Source organism: Oncorhynchus nerka, linkage group LG17 (assembly GCF_034236695.1).
Source record: "Oncorhynchus nerka isolate Pitt River linkage group LG17, Oner_Uvic_2.0, whole genome shotgun sequence".
NCBI classification, from domain to species: domain Eukaryota; kingdom Metazoa; phylum Chordata; class Actinopteri; order Salmoniformes; family Salmonidae; genus Oncorhynchus; species Oncorhynchus nerka.
In genome coordinates this window covers 11,691,470-11,710,693 of record NC_088412.1, presented here as the reverse complement: position 1 = coordinate 11,710,693, position 19,224 = coordinate 11,691,470, and the positions used below count along the sequence as shown (strand labels likewise).

The following is a 19,224-nucleotide window of genomic DNA, read 5'->3' as shown; positions in this document are numbered from 1 at the left end:
GTTAGCTCTGTTGCTGGGGAGTTAAGCCAAAGGAATGTCAGGCACACACACAGTGCCTCAGTCAAGCCCCATCCTAAAAACACAACTCCCAGGCTTCCCTTGAACAAATCCAAACGCTAGACGAGTAGACTGAGGAAAACAACATGGCTGCCGCTGTGGCCGTGGTGAAGTTGTCGTAAACAGTTCCGGGGACACCCAACTGAGAGATCAAGCTGCTTGCTCTCACCTGACCCGTCTTCTCACTACATGCTCCAACAAAGTCCCATCTGTGCTGTGGAAAATACAGGAAATCCCCCTTGCGCCCTCCCATCACTCTCCTTCCCTCTCTCTCTCTCTTCTTCCCGCCTTCTCCTCCCCTCCCTCTGGCCATTCCACCAGAGCGGTATGTATTACAATAATAACGCACACTCTTGTCAAGGTCACCCACTGGAGAGCTCAGTCAGAGAGATGGCCGGGCTGCACAAAGATCCAGATAAGCGGTGCAGAACCTGTACATCCCTTCTCTCCCCGCTGCTTAGTCATGCCTTTATCTCTGCAGCCCCCGAGACAGACTGCTGAGCCCTAAGCCCGAGAGACTGCTGAGCCCTAAGCCCGAGAGACTGCTGAGCCCTAAGCCCGAGACAGACTGCTGAGCCCTAAGCCCGAGACAGACTGCTGAGCCCTAAGCCCGAGACAGACTGCTGAGCCCTAAGCCCGAGACAGACTGCTGAGCCCTAAGCCCGAGACAGACTGCTGAGCCCTAAGCCCGAGACAGACTGCTGAGCCCTAAGCCCGAGACAGACTGCTGAGCCCTAAGCCCGAGACAGACTGCTGAGCCCTAAGCCCGAGACAGACTGCTGAGCCCTAAGCCCGAGACAGACTGCTGAGCCCTAAGCCCGAGACAGACTGCTGAGCCCTAAGCCCGAGAGACTGCTGAGCCCTAAGCCCGAGAGAGACTGCTGAGCCCTAAGCCCGAGAGAGACTGCTGAGCCCTAAGCCCGAGAGAGACTGCTGAGCCCTAAGCCCGAGAGAGACTGCTGAGCCCTAAGCCCGAGAGAGACTGCTGAGCCCTAAGCCGAGAGACTGCTGAGCCCTAAGAGACTGCTGAGCCCTAAGCCCGAGAGAGACTGCTGAGCCCTAAGCCCGAGAGAGACTGCTGAGCCCTAAGCCCGAGAGAGACTGCTGAGCCCTAAGCCCGAGAGAGACTGCTGAGCCCTAAGCCCGAGAGACTGCTGAGCCCTAAGCCCGAGAGACTGCTGAGCCCTAAGCCCGAGAGACTGCTGAGCCCTAAGCCCGAGAGACTGCTGAGCCCTAAGCCCGAGACAGACTGCTGAGCCCTAAGCCAGAGACAGACTGCTGAGCCCTAAGCCCGAGAGAAGCCCTAAGAGACAGACTGCTGAGCCCTGAGCCCTAAGCCCGAGACAGACTGCTGAGCCCTAAGCCAGAGACAGACTGCTGAGCCCTAAGCCCGAGACAGACTGCTGAGCCCTAAGCCCGAGAGACTGCTGAGCCCTAAGCCCGAGAGACTGCTGAGCCCTAAGCCCGAGAGAGACTGCTGAGCCCTAAGCCCGAGAGAGACTGCTGAGCCCTAAGCCCGAGAGAGACTGCTGAGCCCTAAGCCCGAGAGACTGCTGAGCCCTAAGCCCGAGAGACTGCTGAGCCCTAAGCCCGAGAGAGACTGCTGAGCCCTAAGCCCGAGACAGACTGCTGAGCCCTAAGCCCGAGACAGACTGCTGAGCCCTAAGCCCGAGACAGACTGCTGAGCCCTAAGCCCGAGACAGACTGCTGAGCCCTAAGCCCGAGACAGACTGCTGAGCCCTAAGCCCGAGACAGACTGCTGAGCCCTAAGCCCGAGACAGACTGCTGAGCCCTAAGCCCGAGACAGACTGCTGAGCCCTAAGCCCGAGACAGACTGCTGAGCCCTAAGCCCGAGACAGACTGCTGAGCCCTAAGCCCGAGAGACTGCTGAGCCCTAAGCCCGAGAGACTGCTGAGCCCTAAGCCCGAGAGACTGCTGAGCCCTAAGCCCGAGACAGACTGCTGAGCCCTAAAAATTGTCAAAGACTCCAGCCACCCCAGTCATAGACTGTTCTCTCTGCTACAGTACCGCACAGCAGGCAATACCGGAGTGCCTGGTCATGGTCCAAGACGCTTCTAAACAGCTTCTACCCCCCCAAGCCATAAGACTCCTGAACAGCTAATCAAATGGTTACACAGACCATTGCCTGTCCCCCCCCCCCCCCCCCTTCTACGCTGCTGCTACTCTCTGTTTATTATCTATGCAGAGTCAATTTAATAACTCTACCTACATGTACATATTACCTCAATTACCTCGACTAACCGGTGCCCCCGCACATTGACTGTTCTGGTACCCCCTGTTTATAGTCTCGCTATTGTTATTTTACTGCTGCTCTTTAACGACTTGTAACTTTTATTTATTATTATTATTCATATTTTTGTAACTGCATTGTTGGTTAGGGGCTCGTAAGCAAGCATTTCACTGTAAGGTCACACCCGTTGTATTCGGCGCATGTGACCAATAACATTTATTTTCATTTGACTGCTGAGCCCTAACCCCGAGACAGACTGCTGAGCCCTAAAAAATAGCTCACTACCTCTACTGTTCTCCCCCTTACAGTGTTTGCATCTCCGCCTGGAGAGAACAAAAACCACTGTAAACACCTCCGCCAGGGGAGAACAGTAAACACTGTAAACAACACCTCCGCCAGGAGAGACCAGTAAACACTGTAAACAACACCTCCGCCAGGAGAGACCAGTAAACACTGTAAACAACACCTCCGCCAGGAGAGACCAGTAAACACTGTAAACAACACCTCCGCCAGGAGAGACCAGTAAACACAGTAAACAACACCTCCGCCAGGGGAGAACAGTAAACAACACCTCTTCCAAGAGAGACCAGTAAACACAGTAAACAACACCTCCGCCACGAGAGACCAGTAAACACTGTAAAAACACCTCCGCCACGAGAGACCAGTAAACACTGTAAACAACACCTCCGCCAGGGGAGAACAGTAACAACACCTCTTCCAAGAGAGACCAGTAAACACTGTAAACAACACCTCCGCCAGGAGAGACCAGTAAACACTGTAAACAACACCTCCGCCAGGAGAGACCAGTAAACACTGTAAACAACTCCTCCGCCACGAGAGACCAGTAAACACTGTAAACAACACCTCCGCCACGAGAGACCAGTAAATACTGTAAACAACACCTCCGCCAGGAGAGACCAGTAAACACTGTAAACAACACCTCCGCCAGGGGAGAACAGTAAACAACACCTCTTCCAAGAGAGACCAGTAAACACTGTAAACAACACCTCCGCCAGGAGAGACCAGTAAACACTGTAAACAACACCTCCGCCAGGGGAGAACAGTAAACAACACCTCTTCCAAGAGAGACCAGTAAACACTGTAAACAACACCTCCGCCACGAGAGACCAGTAAACACTGTAAACAACACCTCCGCCAGGAGAGACCAGTAAACACTGTAAACAACACCTCCGCCATGAGAGACCAGTAAACACTGTAAACAACACCTCCGCCAGGGGAGAACAGTAAACACAGTAAACAACACCTCCGCCAGGGGAGAACAGTAAACACAGTAAACAACACCTCCGCCAGGGGAGAACAGTAAACACAGTAAACAACACCTCCGCCAGAGGAGAACAGTAAACACAGTAAACAATACCTCCGCCAGGGGAGAACAGTAAACACAGTAAACAACACCTCCGCCAGGGGAGAACAGTAAACACAGTAAACAACACCTCCGCCAGGGGAGACCAGTAAACACAGTAAACAACCCCTCCGCCAGGGGAGACCAGTAAACACTAAACAAAACCTCCGTCAGAGGAGAACAGTAAACACAGTAAACACCTCGTCCTCCAGCGGAGACCAGTAAACACTGTAAACAACACCTCCACCAGGAGAGACCAGTAAACACTGTAAACAACACCTCCGCCAGAGGAGAACAGTAAACACTGTAAACAACACCTCCGCATAGAGAGACCAGTAAACACTGTAAACAATGCCCCAGCTAGCAAGCCCTGATGGGATTATTTATCCACAACAACCACTGTTCTCCCCTGGCGGAGGTGTTGTTTAGTGTTTACTGTTCTCCCCTGGCGGAGGTGTTGTTTAGTGTTTACTGTTCTCCCCTGGCGGAGGTGTTGTTTTGAGTTTACACAATGCTGGACTGGGCCAGAGGTGTTTCATACAGATATGATGACCAAACACATCACAGCCAAGGTCTAAATATTACAGAGCAGATCTGGAAGGGACAAAGTCAGAGCGATGCTCCAAAAAAACAGAGCAAATAAGCAAAGCATTGGATTAAAGAACACTCCATCTTTGACTGCTAGAACTGCCCACACAAAAACTTACATAAGTAGTTGTGCAACAACTTTGGACTTCAGTTCAAATGATATCTAGCCTAATTAAATACACTCAATTAGAAATGTACTTTTTAGTGTGGGAGTAACAACAGTGAGAGAGGAGTAGGGAAAGTGAAGTGTCCACAGGGGAGGAGGAGAGGGCTGTGGAGAGCTGACTACCATCATGCTCTAGTACAGTCGCTTCCAGGCTGTAAGACCTTGTATCACCCTAGCTAGCATTGCATTCTCTCTCTCTCCCATTCATTCATTCATTTTCTCTCTCTCTCTCTCTCCCTCTCCCCTTCTCCCTCTCCCCTTCTCCCTCTCTCCCTCTCCCTCTCTCCCTCTCCCCTTCTCCCCTTCTCTCTCTCCCTCTCCCCTTCTCTCTCTCCCTCTCCCCTTCTCTCTCTCCCTCTCCCCTTCTCTCTCTCCCTCTCCCCTTCTCCCCTTCTCTCTCTCCCCTTCTCCCTTCTCTCTCTCCCTCTCCCCTTCTCTCCCCTTCTCTCTCTCTCCCTCTCCCCTTCTCTCTCTCTCGTAACCCTAACCCCTAACGTAACCTTAACCCTTAACGTAACCCTAACCCCTAACGTAACCCTAACCCCTAACGTAACCCTAACCCCTAACATAACCCTAAACCCTAATGTAACCCTAACCCCTAACGTAACCCTAACGTAACCCTAACCCCTAACGTAACCCTAACCCCTAACGTAACCCTAACCCCTAACGTAACCCTAACCCCTAACGTAGCCCTAACCCCTAACGTAACCCTAACATAACCCTAACCCCTAACATAACCCTAATTCTAGCCCTAAAACCAACCCCTAAGCTTAAAATGGCCTTTGTCCTCATGGGGACGTGGGAAATGTGAAGGATTGTTTTCCTTGTTTCACTCTGCTTGTGGGGACTTTGGGGGATTTTAGGTCCCACACACGGATAGAGGAACTACCCAACACTTATCTGTCCTCTGAAAGGATAACCTTTCCTTTCAGTTCTGCAGAGCACAAAGTCCCCAAACACTCCCTTGTGTACTGTATCTACCTTTAGGAGGGTCACCAAAGGGCGCTGGCTGGCTGATACCGCTCTTCTCATGTACAGCGAGAAGCCACTACACACAGTAGACAGGCAGCTCTTCTCATGTACAGCGAGAAGCCACTACACACAGTAGACAGGCAGCTCTCCTCATGTACAGCGAGAAGCCACTACACACAGTAGACAGGCAGCTCTCCTCATGTACAGCGAGAAGCCACTACACACAGTAGACAGGCAGCTCTCCTCATGTACAGCAAGAAGCCACTACACACAGTAGACGAGAAGCCACTACACACAGGCAGCTCTCCTCATGTACAGCGAGAAGCCACTACACACAGTAGACAGGCAGCTCTCCTCATGTACAGCGAGAAGCCACTACACACAGTAGACAGGCAGCTCTCCCTCATGTACAGCGAGAAGCCACTACAAACAGTAGACAGGCAGCTCTATACTGAGTCCAAAGCCATAAGAAGGCTCCTTTCTCAAGGTGAGCCCTGAGCTGCACTGAACTCTCCCCCGTCTCCTGTAACAGCTCTCTCCCAGGGGTGGAAGAGGAGGACAGGGGAACAGAGGAGGGCCCCTGTGGCCCTGGCAACAGGACGAAAGCTGTTTTAAGTTAACTGCATATTCAAATCAAGCAAACGTGCTGCCGCTTTTGCCTGTGCCACCTCCCAGGAGAGGACACGCCACCACCACCAGGCTATTTATAGACCGCATCGGTTCCATCTTCGCTTGCACTTCCTGTTCTGCAGCAAGTCCCTGTAGGGAGGGGCGGTTGCCCTCCTTGAAGAAAGCAGCCAGCCAGGCAGGCAGGGAGGCAGGCTTCCGACAGAGCCTCCTCTAATTCTCCTACACATATCCAAAACTCTTACACACCATCCACACCGCTCATCGCCTTCTTAAAACGGCAAAATGTTTTCTGAAAGGGTAACCAGGCGGTGGCCATCTTGGAAACGTGGCAAGCCAAAAGTGCAGTCAGGAATGTATATGGACTGGTAGTCGAGTACTTAATAACATTTTTAAAACACTTAAAAGGACTTTTACCGTGCCGTTAAATCAATTAAACGAATTTGCTTCCGAAGAAACACAAAAGGACGTGTCGTGTGAGCTGAGGATCATATTATCCAACGTGACGAGCCACATGATGTGGCTTTGGTTATACTTCAGTGTTAGCAGTCTTACCACGAACGAACCACTATAGGCATTCCCAAACCTACACAGCCACTGCCAAGTCGTTACGGCACAAAATGTCCGCCACACACTCAGTGATGAGGATGGCGGCTGGGGAATGCATAACGCTGCCACTCCTGTCCAATCAGTTATCTACTGTGTCTCCATTTACCCAAGGGACAGAGAGTGAGTCCGGTGGCTGTAAGGGGAGCTTCTCCTCCATGCATTTGCCAGGGTCAGACAGAGGCTGTGGCACAGGGCCACGGGGGCCCCATCTCATCTCAGTGTGTCTGTCAGTTCCATACCAGGCAGTCAGAGCCGCCGCTCCCTAGATCACCATTAGTGACCTGCTGTATCCACGGAGATGGCCCGGTTATCAGCAGGGGGATGTCACTCAACGTTAACCACGCAACGAGCTCTACAGCACGTCTCAGAGGGGGGAAATGGGAACACTGCTTCCCAAGAGCCAAGGGTTGATTGAACCAACAGTCTGGATGCTTTAGTTCAGCTGCTCCCCCCCTAATATGAGTTGTTGGGATGAGCCGGGACTGACAAGAATAGGGTCTGAAGCAGACAACTGCCAGAAAGGACATTAAAACGACCAGCGAGCCTTCCTCCCCTGTGCTGCTGCTGTTGTCATGGAGATGGCAAGCAGACTACACAGAATCACTATGCAAATCCCTGCTGTCTATCAGGCTTAAAGGACAAACTCTCTCTCCCTCGCTTTCACCCCACTGAGTGACAGACAGGAGAGAACAGGGGAGAAGGGAGGGAGGAATGGAGGGTGAGAGAGAGAGAGGAGACCTGCAGTAACTTCCTGATTAAAACACTAGACGTAACAGAGATACAGTAAGCAGACAGAGGCAGCTGGGGTGCCCACCTAAAACTCACAAAGCCCCTTTCCTCTGTGTCCTTACGCATATGGGGCTCCTCAACGAGAGGGGGGAAGGAGAGAACAAGAAGGGGGGATGGAGGGAGAGTCTTCACATGGTGTGACAAGATCGGTCGGGTCAACTTGCATAAAATTGACCGTAGAAGCACACACTGGGGCCCCCTCCATCGTGGTACTCAGAGTAACCCAAGAACCTCAAAAAGCTCCGTGTTCAACAGTCTGGGCCCCCTCACCCCCCCACCACGTCCTGTTTTTGATTAATGAATCCGGTCGGGGCTCGTGTTCCCAGCACGCCGGGCTTTCAAAGTCGCACGCTTCCCTGGTGCCATCTCATCCCAATTTCTCTGACGCTTCCTGGATAACTTGCTCAGAAGGCTCAAACACACACACACACCAGAGTAATCAGCGACTGCTCTGTGAGAAATGGCCGCCGGCTCTGGAGCTGATGTCCTCTGGTATTGGTCATGCAAGCGCGCCGGCTGCAGTGAGTGCGTGGGCTTTAAAACACTGCTCTCCTTCCCATGCCTTCTCTCCTTCTCAGTCGGGCTACCAATACCAGCCAATTTCCTCTAATGCTAGTCCTTATGAGCAACAGCGGCAGTCTGTTTATACTGCAGTTAAGCTATTTCACTTTGAGCCAAAGGATCAATTTGCAGGGCACAGAGACAAAAGGAAATGAGAACCTGCTCTCTCTCTCTCTCCCTCTCTCTTCACCCCTCCCTCTCTTTATTTCTCCCTCAGTCTCTATGTTCTTTTTAAAGGAGAAGTTAGGTGCCAGTGAGTGAGCACAGGGGCTGAGAGGGCAGTCACTGACCTTTCCTTTTGGTTTTGTCCAGACAGCCCCTTTAATGTCTCCTGCTTTGCTGGAGCCCGGAGTTCAGCGGGGGTCACGGAATGCTCCAGTGCTGGCTGTTTTAAAACCCTGCTGTGCTTTTCTCACCATCGCTCCTCTCACACCGAGAATAGAGTTCCATTTCAGGAGGCCATGTCAAACGGCTACCTCAACTTTGGCACCATGTACTGGACTGTGTGGTGACCGACCTCCAGGTCTTTAGAACCATGTACTGGACTGTGTGGTGACCGACCTCCAGGTCTCTAGAACCATGTACTGGACTGTGTGGTGACCGACCTCCAGGTCTCTAGAACCATGGACTGGACTGTGTGGTGACCGACCTCCAGGTCTCTAGAACCATGTACTGGACTGTGTGGTGACCGACCTCCAGGTATTTAGAAACATGTACTGGACTGTGTGGTGACCGACCTCCAGGTCTCTAGAACCATGTACTGGACTGTGTGGTGACCGACCTCCAGGTCTTTAGAACCATGTACTGGACTGTGTGGTGACCGACCTCCAGGTCTCTAGAACCATGTACTGGACTGTGTGGTGACCGACCTCCAGGTCTCTAGAACCATGTACTGGACTGTGTGGTGACCGACCTCCAGGTCTCTAGAACCATGTACTGGACTGTGTGGTGACCGACTTCCAGGTCTCTAGAACCATGTACTGAACTGTGTGGTGTCTGACCTCCAGGTCTTTAGAACCATGTACTGGACTGTGTGGTGACTGCAGGGGGCCAAGCTAGTTACTCCACACACACAGAAAAACACTATACAAATGCAGACAGACACACAGAAAAACACTATACAAATGCAGACAGACACACAGAAAAACACTATACACATGCAGACACACACACAGAAAAACACTATACAAATGCAGACAGACACACAGAAAAACACTATACAAATGCAGACAGACACAAAGCGTAAACTGAGCAGCAGTGAAGAGCTGTGTGCCATTAGCCACCCCTGTGAGGGCGATCTGCAGAAAGGTGATAAATCTGTGGAAGGGTAAATAAATGGGATCCTAGCGACAGCTGAAACTCTGCATGGAAACAGACACAGTGCTGCTCCAACCAGGCACCTTAACGCCTCGGGAAAGAAGAAAAATAAGAAGCCCTCCTCTCTCTCGTTCCTTCCTACTGACCCTCCCTACCACCGTTCCCCCTCAGGGCAGGTAGTGCTCTCGGGGAATGGGAGTCAGATCATGTCACCTAGGATGGTGTGCTGATGAAAGAGCACTTCCTGCCACTTCTTCTCTGCGCTAACAAATCAGGCATGTAGGAGATACAGGACCTTCTGCTTGTGATGAATCCCAGCATTTACACCACAACCACAGACAGACACAGAGAGAGAGAGACACACAGAGGTAGAGAGAGAGAGAGAGAGAGAGAGAGAGAGAGAGAGAGAGAGAGCGACACAGAGGTAGAGAGAGAGGAGAGAGAGAGAGAGAGAGAGAGAGAGAGAGAGAGAGAGAGAGAGAGAGAGAGAGAGAGAGAGAGAGAGAGAGAGAGCGACACAGAGGTAGAGAGAGGTAGAGAGAGGTAGAGAGAGAGAGAGAGAGATGGGGAGGAGTGGAGGGCTCAGCAGTTCATCACATGGTCTTCTCCCTATGACCCTTTAGGGAGACGAGAACAGTCCTATGACCCTTCAGGGAGACGAGAACAGCCCTATGACCCTTCAGGGAGACGAGAACAGCCATATGACCCTTCAGGGAGACGAGAACAGCCCTATGACCCTTCAGGGAGACGAGAACAGCCATATGACCCTTCAGGGAGACGAGAACAGTCCTATGACCCTTCAGGGAGACGAGAACAGTCCTATGACCCTTCAGGGAGACGAGAACAGTCCTATGACCCTTCAGGGAGAAGAGAACAGTCCTATGACCCTTCAGGGAGAAGAGAACAGCCCTATGACCCTTCAGGGAGAAGAGAACAGCCCTATGACCCTTTAGGGAGACGAGAACAGCCCTATGACCCTTCAGGGAGAAGAGAACAGTCCTATGACCCTTCAGGGAGACGAGAACAGTCCTATGACCCTTCAGGGAGAAGAGAACAGCCCTATGACCCTTCAGGGAGACGAGAACAGCCCTATGACCCTTCAGGGAGACGAGAACAGCCCTATGACACTTCAGGGAGACGAGAACAGTCCTATGACCCTTCAGGGAGACGAGAACAGCCATATGACCCTACAGGGAGAAGAGAACAGCCCTATGACCCTTCAGGGAGACGAGAACAGCCCTATGACCCTTCAGGGAGAAGAGAACAGCCCTATGACCCTTCAGGGAGAAGAGAACAGTCCTATGACCCTTCAGGGAGACGAGAACAGTCCTATGACCCTTCAGGGAGACGAGAACAGCCCTATGACCCTTCAGAGAACAGCCCTATGACCCTTCGAGAACAGCCCTATGACCCTTCAGGGAGACGAGAACAGCCCTATGACCCTTCAGGGAGACGAGAACAGCCCTATGACCCTTCAGGGAGACGAGAACAGCCCTATGACCCTTCAGGGAGACGAGAACAGTCCTATGACCCTTCAGGGAGAAGAGAACAGCCATATGACCCTTCAGGGAGAAGAGAACAGCCATATGACCCTTCAGGGAGAAGAGAACAGCCATATGACCCTTCAGGGAGACGAGAACAGTCCTATGACCCTTCAGGGAGAAGAGAACAGCCCTATGACCCTTCAGGGAGAAGAGAACAGTCCTATGACCCTTCAGGGAGAAGAGAACAGCCATATGACCCTTCAGGGAGAAGAGAACAGCCATATGACCCTTCAGGGAGAAGAGAACAGCCATATGACCCTTCAGGGAGAAGAGAACAGTCCTATGACCCTTCAGGGAGACGAGAACAGTCCTATGACCCTTCAGAACAGTCCTATGACCCTTCAGGGAGAAGAGAACAGTCCTATGACCCTTCAGAGAACAGTCCTATGACCCTTCAGGGAAACGAGAACAGCCCTATGACCCTTTAGGGAGAAGAGAACAGTCCTATGACCCTTCAGGGAGAAGAGAACAGTCCTATGACCCTTCAGGGAGAAGAGAACAGCCCTATGACCCTTCAGGGAGAAGAGAACAGTCCTATGACCCTTCAGGGAGAAGAGAACAGTCCTATGACCCTTCAGGGAGAAGAGAACAGTCCTATGACCCTTCAGGGAAACGAGAACAGCCCTATGACCCTTCAGGGAGAAGAGAACAGTCCTATGACCCTTCAGGGAGACGAGAACAGCCCTATCCTCAGGGGACAGATGGTGACAAATCTTTGATGAAATAATGGTATGTGTTTGTCAGATTTGGCTTCATAAACAGATTAGTAATTAATCCAGGATCAAACTATTGAAAATCTAAAATCTATTGATTTTTCCCTTTTGATCGCGCAGAAGTAATTTTTTTTACCCCCTTTTTCGTGGTATCCAATTGGTTACTGTCTTGTCTCATCGCTGCAACTCCCGTCCTCCGAAACACAACCCAACCAAGCCGCACTGCTTCTTGACACAACGCGCATCCAACCCGGAAGCCCGGAAGCACCAATGTGTCGGAGGAAACACCGTACACTTGGCCAGCGCGCACTGTGCCCGGCCCGCCACAGGAGTCGCTAGCGGCCAAAATCTCCCTAACCCAGACGACGCTAGGCCAATTGTGCGCCGCCCCATGAGCCTCCCGGTTGCGGCCGGCTGCGACGGAGCCTGGACTCAAACCCAGAATCTCTGGTGATACAGCTAGCACTGCGATGCAGTGCCTTAGACCACTGCACCACCCAGGAGGTGAAAACAAGTTTATAGGGGATGTGCTTTGTGTTTTGCTAAAAGTAGGTGGTCTGCTTGGTGAAATGGACATGAACTTCTACCATGAAATGCAAGTGCTTTTCAATACCTTCACATTGTCAAAGGAACATTTAAAGAATAGCACTCAAACACACACAGACACTCCGACAGACACTCAGACACACAAGTGTAACCTATCAGGGGCTTCGGCTGCCTGCCACGGCCTCGTGATGAAACTGAGGAATGTTAAAAATGTTATTTTTCCATATTCATCCAAAGACCTGAGAATTGTGTCTTCCTTCAAGAGAGAGAGAGACAGAGACAGAGAGAGAGAGAGAGAGAGAGAGAGAGAGAAGGCTGCGATGCAGTGTTTTGTTGAGCTGACCCTCCCCCCTCCCATCCTCTTCCTTGGACTGGGGCCCAGTCTATGCTTCCTAGAATGACTCTGTGGTCTGTATTGTGAAGGAGAGAAGGAGGAAGGAGGAAGGGGGAGGGGTGGGCCTTCCCCAAACATCCACAACAGTCATGCTCTGTGTCTGTCAAGAGGAGCGAAGCACCAGACAATGGGTAGAGGCAGACAGAGGAGGAGCCCTGTTACCAGCCTGCTGTCTTCTATTATTTTGTATTGTGTTTATTGAACCTTTATTTAACGAGGCAGTTAAGAACAAATTCTTAATTTACAATGACGGCCTACCCTGGGCCTACTACTAGGACCAGGCAAAAGACCTCCTGGGGGGAGGGGGCCTGGGATTAAAAATAGAAAATAAAAACAATAGAAATATAGGACAAAACACGCATCACAACAAGACAGACAACACTACGTAAAGAGAGACCTTAAGACAACATCTCTATCTCTCTCATCCTCTCGGTACCATCGTGCTGCGTTGAAACACTGGGGGGAATTAATCCACTCTCCCCAATACGTAGGCCCTGACGGTAACCATAGCTACTGCCGTTCAATAGAGGCTCTTCAAGCAAGGGTGTTCATTCCTTCCCTTAGTGGAGGCTGTTTCAACATCCTCCGAATGGAATCGAGACTATTTTCCAAATTGCTCCGGGAAAAAAAAACAGCAGTCAATTACGAAGCCGCTTACTTTGGCTAATGAACAGGTTATGCTTGGAACTCGAGTGGATTCTTTTCCCTCCATCTCCTCCGCGGTCTGTTGAATCACAATGCCTGCCACTGATCGAGTGGGTTGACGGACGGCTGAATGAACAAGTGATGTTTTACAGGACAGGGAAAACTGCTTTCAGGAAACCAGTGTGGACTCCAGTGTGCTCAGCCGTGGTGCCAGGAGAGCCCTTCCCCGTCCCTCATGATGTCCAACAAGCCCCTCCCCCCCTCCCATTCCAGACAGCCACAAACCCACATTGTGCCCTCCCTTCCTCCGTCCATCGCTGGCTGCCATCAGTCTGAACCATTAAGAATGTTGGCCACAGCTCCTCCCGAGGAAGACAGTGTTCCCTGTGATTTCCCTTTGGAAAGAAGACCTTTTAGGGGGATTTAGAGAGTGTCAGGGAGGTGGTGGAGAGGGGGGTAAACACCTGTCACATGGGCCATGGCTGTCCGTGTGGCTTAACCTGGAAACGAGACGTGCCGCACACCCCCAACCCACCTCAGTGTTACAACACCAGCTGTGTCCCCAGTACTAACATCACTGTAATCTATCTGTCTAAGACAGCAAGACGGTAGTCTCGGATATCCCAGACTCTGGAGCATCACAAGCTAGGCAGCAAACGCACAAGGTAGGATGTTGTGTTTACAACACTCATGTTTAGCGAGGGCAGCAAGCGGCTACAGCAGGGACGGTACGGGGGACGGTACGGGGGACGCGCCTCCCCTTTCCGACTCGTCCTCTGACCCAACTGAGTCTTGTACAGACTCATGGCTCACACAAACTCCAATGTAGACATTCTGAGAGCTTGGATTTCAATAGCTCACCCTCTCCCACATGTCCTCTGACCCAACTGACGCTGCATCTTGTACAGATCATTGGCACATTTCTGGATGTAACCCATCTGTCCAGAGAAACTTGGAAAGTGGCAGAGTCCTGCCAGCCACTGGTTTCAATTAGTCTCCATTCAAGGCCATTTAACACATACTGGCAGTACCAAGTAGCAGTATCACCAAACTTCACCTCCTCACTTCTCCACTAAAACTCCTTCGTCCTGCGTCGCTCGCCGGCCATGTTTTAATAAAGACGAAAAGGCTGAAGCGAAGGACCTCGGCTTAATATTCCTCAAGCTGAGCACAGTTAACCTGTGGGAGGGTTGAGGGAAAATGTTCTGGAACACGCAGTGGGGGGGCTGGCCGGGGCTACAGAGGGGAGCTGTGCCGCGATGTGTAAGGGGGAGAGCTTCGAAAGGTTCAAAGGCACCGCAACATATGTGGGGGTTTAGGGAAGGGCGTAGGAGGCCATAAAAATGTGCCGCTTGCCGGGAGTGCATGCCTCATGTTGAACACACCCAGCACACTCTTCTCACACCATTAAAGTAGGCTAGTATCAGGCGTAGACATGTACCAATCTACGTAGCGCAATAAAAACACACATTTTCAAACTGACACTACATCATAAAGCGCTTTAAGAAGAGCGTATGAAAGTAACAGCAAGGCTATACAATAAACCAAGTGGCAGAAGTTATGAAGAAAATAAATTAAATATCATAGAGGCTAATGTCTCTAACTTAGCAGAACCTTAGATGAGCACTACACTCCCTGTGACCTCCGGTGACCTCCTGTGACCTCCAGGATACCATAAACACATTCCACGCCTGAGGCTCCAGTGGAGGCCCTGCGGCATGAGTTTACAACAAGTCAACATCCCTCGGAAGGAGAGGAGGCTTTTGGACCAACACCTCATAAAGTATCTAGTTAACCTAGTAATATCAACCATGTGTAGTTAACTAGTGATTATGTGAAGATTGATTGTTTTTATAAGATAAGTTTAATGCTAGCTAGCAACTCACCTGTAATGTAATTGGCCATAATCGGGGTACAAAAATGCAGATAAGCGATTGTTATGAAAACGTGAAAATCGTCCCTAATTAAAATCGTCCCTAATTAAAACCGTCCCTAATTAAAATCGTCCCTAATTAAAATCGTCCCTAATTAAAACCGTCCCTAATTAAAATCGTCCCTAATTAAAATTGGCCATGTCGCCCCTGGACATGTGTTAACAAACGGGCTCTGCAAAATGGACACTTCTGAACAGACCAGTGACTGGTAGTGTAACTGGGTTCAATAGGTTTTCTCCAGTGACTGGTAGTGTAACTGGGTTCAATAGGTTTTCTCCAGTGACTAATTTAGAATGTGCCAAAGACTCATGGCTCACACAAACTCCAATGTAGACATTCTGAGAGCTTGGATTTCAATACCCCACCCTCTCACACGTTCACACACTAATGTAAACTTCCATCGGTTGTCTGAAAGACTCCTTCACATGCTAGAGTAGCTTGCTATTTACCATACAGACACTCAACAAGGAAACGAGGGAGGATGTGTCAGAATATATCAGGGAGGAAGATTAAGAGAGAGAGAGAGAGAACGCACAGAACAGTGTTGTTGACATAAAAACCTACAGTGTATGAAGATGGGGGAGGTTGATGCCAAGCCATCCAGAGAATAACTTCTGTAAGGTCATAGCCCGATTCGAAAAACATTTTCTTAAATGTTTTTTAAAAATTTCATAAAGAAATAAGTGCCAATTCCTCAAAAATGTTTTTAGGAATTCATAGTTTCTTAGGAACTTGGTAAAAAACTTTCTTAAGAAGATTCAGTGAATCCGGCCCCAGTTGAGGAACCAGAGCTGATTAGTTCCCCAGTTCCCCCAATTAGTTCCCCAGTTGTATTGTGTGATGCAAGAAACCACTTACAAAATACAATTATTATTACCATACAGACAATTAGGCAACGAAGGCGATCCCTCTGCCTATTGGCTTATTTGCATAGTCAAGTCTGTCTCAAAATACAACACTGCCCCTTTAATTAAGACATAAGCTTTTTACCTGACTGGCTTTTTCAAGGACAGATTGCCTCCACATTTTGTTCTCTTGTAGGAAGCAGTAACTCCCCATTGCTGACCTAAACTTATCTAGAACTGGGCTGATAACTAGCAAAGAATATCAACAAATGTGCACACGCGCAGCTCTGCAGTCTGAACTGATCTGAAAAGTGCTTTCACTCACGGGTGATTATAAGACTGCTTGTGGGCTACCCCCACCAATAGAATTCTATTAAGTTCTGTGAGGTGCAGGATGTGTTGTTTAAAGACTGGTAAGTACTGTGAGATGCAGGATGTGTTGTTTTAAGACGGGTAAGTACTGTGAGGTGCAGGATGTGTTGTTTTAAGACCGCTAAGTATTGCAGTGTGTTGCTCTTGTGTGCACATTGAGGTCTAGTAAAGTTTCAGATGGGATGAGGTCTAGTAAAGTTTCAGATGGGATGAGGTCTAGTAAAGTTTCAGATGGGATGAGGTCTAGTAAAGTTTCAGATGGGATGAGGTCGTGAGAGGCAAGGTGCAACACATAGCCTTCTCTCCCCCCCTCCTCCTCCACTGTGTTCTCCCCCCACTACTGTGTTCTCCCCCCTACTGTTCTCCCCCCCACTACTGTGTTCTCCCCCCCCACTACTGTGTTCCTCTCCCCCTCCTCCTCCACTGTATTCTCCCCCCACTACTGTGTTCTCTCCCCCTCCTCCTCCACTGTGTTCTCCCCCCACTACTGTGTTCCTCCCCCCACTACTGTGTTCTCCCCCCCCACTACTGTGTCCTCCCCCCCACTGTGTTCCTCCTCCCCCCTCCTCCACTGTGTTCCCCCCTCCTCTGTGCCCCCCCCACTACTGTGTTCTCTCCCCCCTCCTCCTCCACTGTGTGTCCCCCCCCACTACCGTGTTCTCTCTCTCCCCCACTACTGTGTTCTTCCCCCCTCCTCCTCCACTGTGTTACCTCGACTAACCTGTATCCCCCACACTGACTCGGTATATAGCCTTGTTACTGACCTGTACCTCTACACACTAGTACCGGTACCCCCTGTATATAGCCTCGTTACTGACCTGTACCTCCGCACACTGACTCGGTACCGGTACCCCCTGTATATAGCCTCGTTACTGACCTGTACCTCCCACTGCACCCCCTGTATATAGCCTCGTTACTGACCTGTACCTCTACACACTGACTCGGTACCGGTACCCCCTGTATATAGCCTCGTTACTGACCTGTACCTCCGCACACTGACTCGGTACCGGTACCCCCTGTATATAGCCTCGTTACTGACCTGTACCTCCGCACACTGACTCGGTACCGGTACCCCCTGTATATAGCCTCGTTACTGACCTGTACCTCTACACACTGACTCGGTACCGGTACCCCCTGTATATAGCCTCGTTACTGACCCACCCCCTGTATATAGCCTCGTTACTGACCTGTACCTCCGCACACTGACTCACCGGTACCCCTGTATATAGCCTCGTTACTGACCTGTACCTCCGCACACTGACTCGGTACCCCCGGTACCCCCTGTATATAGCCTCTTACTGACCTGTACCTCCGCACACTGACTCGGTACCGGTACCCCCTGTATATAGCCTCGTTACTGACCTGTACCTCACACTGACTCGGTACCGGTACCCCCTGTATATAGCCTCGTTACTGACCTGTACCTCCGCACACTACTGACCCCCCTGTAGCCTCCGACCACACTGACTCGGTACCGGTACCCCCTGTATATAGCCTCGTTACTGACCTGTACCTCCGCACACTGACTCGGTACCGGTACCCCCTGTATATAGCCTCGTTACTGACCTGTACCTCCGCACACTGACTCGGCCCGGTACCCCCTGTATATAGCCTCGTTACTGACCTGTACCTCTACACACTGACTCGGTACCGGTACCCCCTGTATATAGCCTCGTTACCTGACCTGTACCTCCGCACACTGACTCACACTGACCGGTACCCCCTGTATATAGCCTCGTTACTGACCTGTACCTCTACACACTGACTCTGACCTGTACCTCCGGTACCCCCTGTATATAGCCTCGTTACTGACCTGTACCTCCGCACACTGACTCGGTACCGGTACCCCCTGTATATAGCCTCGTTACTGACCTGTACCTCCGCACACTGACTCGGTACCGGTACCCCTGTATATAGCCTCGTTACTGACCTGTACCTCCGCACACTGACTCGGTACCGGTACCCCCTGTATATAGCCTCGTTACTGACCTGTACCTCCGCACACTGACTGACCTGTACCTCCGCACACTCGGTACCGGTACCCCTGTATATAGCCTCGTTACTGACCTGTACCTCCGCACACTGACTCGGTACCGGTACCCCCTGTATATAGCCTCGTTACTGACCTGTACCTCCGCACACTGACTCGGTACCGGTACCCCCCTAGCCTCGTTACTGACCTGTACCTCCGCACACTGACTGACCCCTGTATATAGCCTCGTTACTGACCTGTACCTCCGCACACTGACTCGGTACCGGTACCCCCTGTATATAGCCTCGTTACTGACCTGTACCTCCGCACACTGACTCGGTACTACCCCCTGTATATAGCCTCGTTACTGACCTGTACCTCACTGCACTGTATATACTGTTACTGACCTGTACCTCCGCACACTGACCGGTACCCCTGTATATAGCCTCGTTACTGACCTGTACCTCCGCACACTGACTGTACCGGTACCCCCTGTATATAGCCTCGTTACTGACCTGTACCTCCGCACACTGACTCACTGTACCCCCTGTATATAGCCTCGTTACTGACCTGTACCTCCGCACACTGACTCGGTACGGTACCCCCTGTATATAGCCTCGTTACTGACCTGTACCTCCGCACACTGACTCGGTACCGGTACCCCCTGTATATAGCCTGTTACTGACCTGTACCTCCGCACACTGACTCGGTACCGGTACCCCCTGTATATAGCCTCGTTACTGACCTGTACCTCCGCACACTGACTCGGTACCGGTACCCCCTGTATATAGCCTCGTTACTGACCTGTACCTCCGCACACTGACTCGGTACCGGTACCCCCTGTATATAGCCTCGTTACTGACCTGTACCTCCGCACACTGACTCGGTACGGTACCCCCTGTATATAGCCTCGTTACTGACCTGTACCTCCGCACACTGACTCGGTACCGGTACCCCCT

The 19,224-nt window shown here is 51.1% G+C and overlaps 1 protein-coding gene across 2 annotated transcripts in view; it reads right to left on the bottom strand.

Annotated features, from left to right (window-relative positions):
• The window catches only part of LOC115144692 (zinc finger protein 609-like), a 218,735-nt gene that overhangs the window by 76,607 nt on the left and 122,904 nt on the right, over positions 1-19,224 (bottom strand). The gene's annotated exons all lie outside the window — the stretch shown is intronic.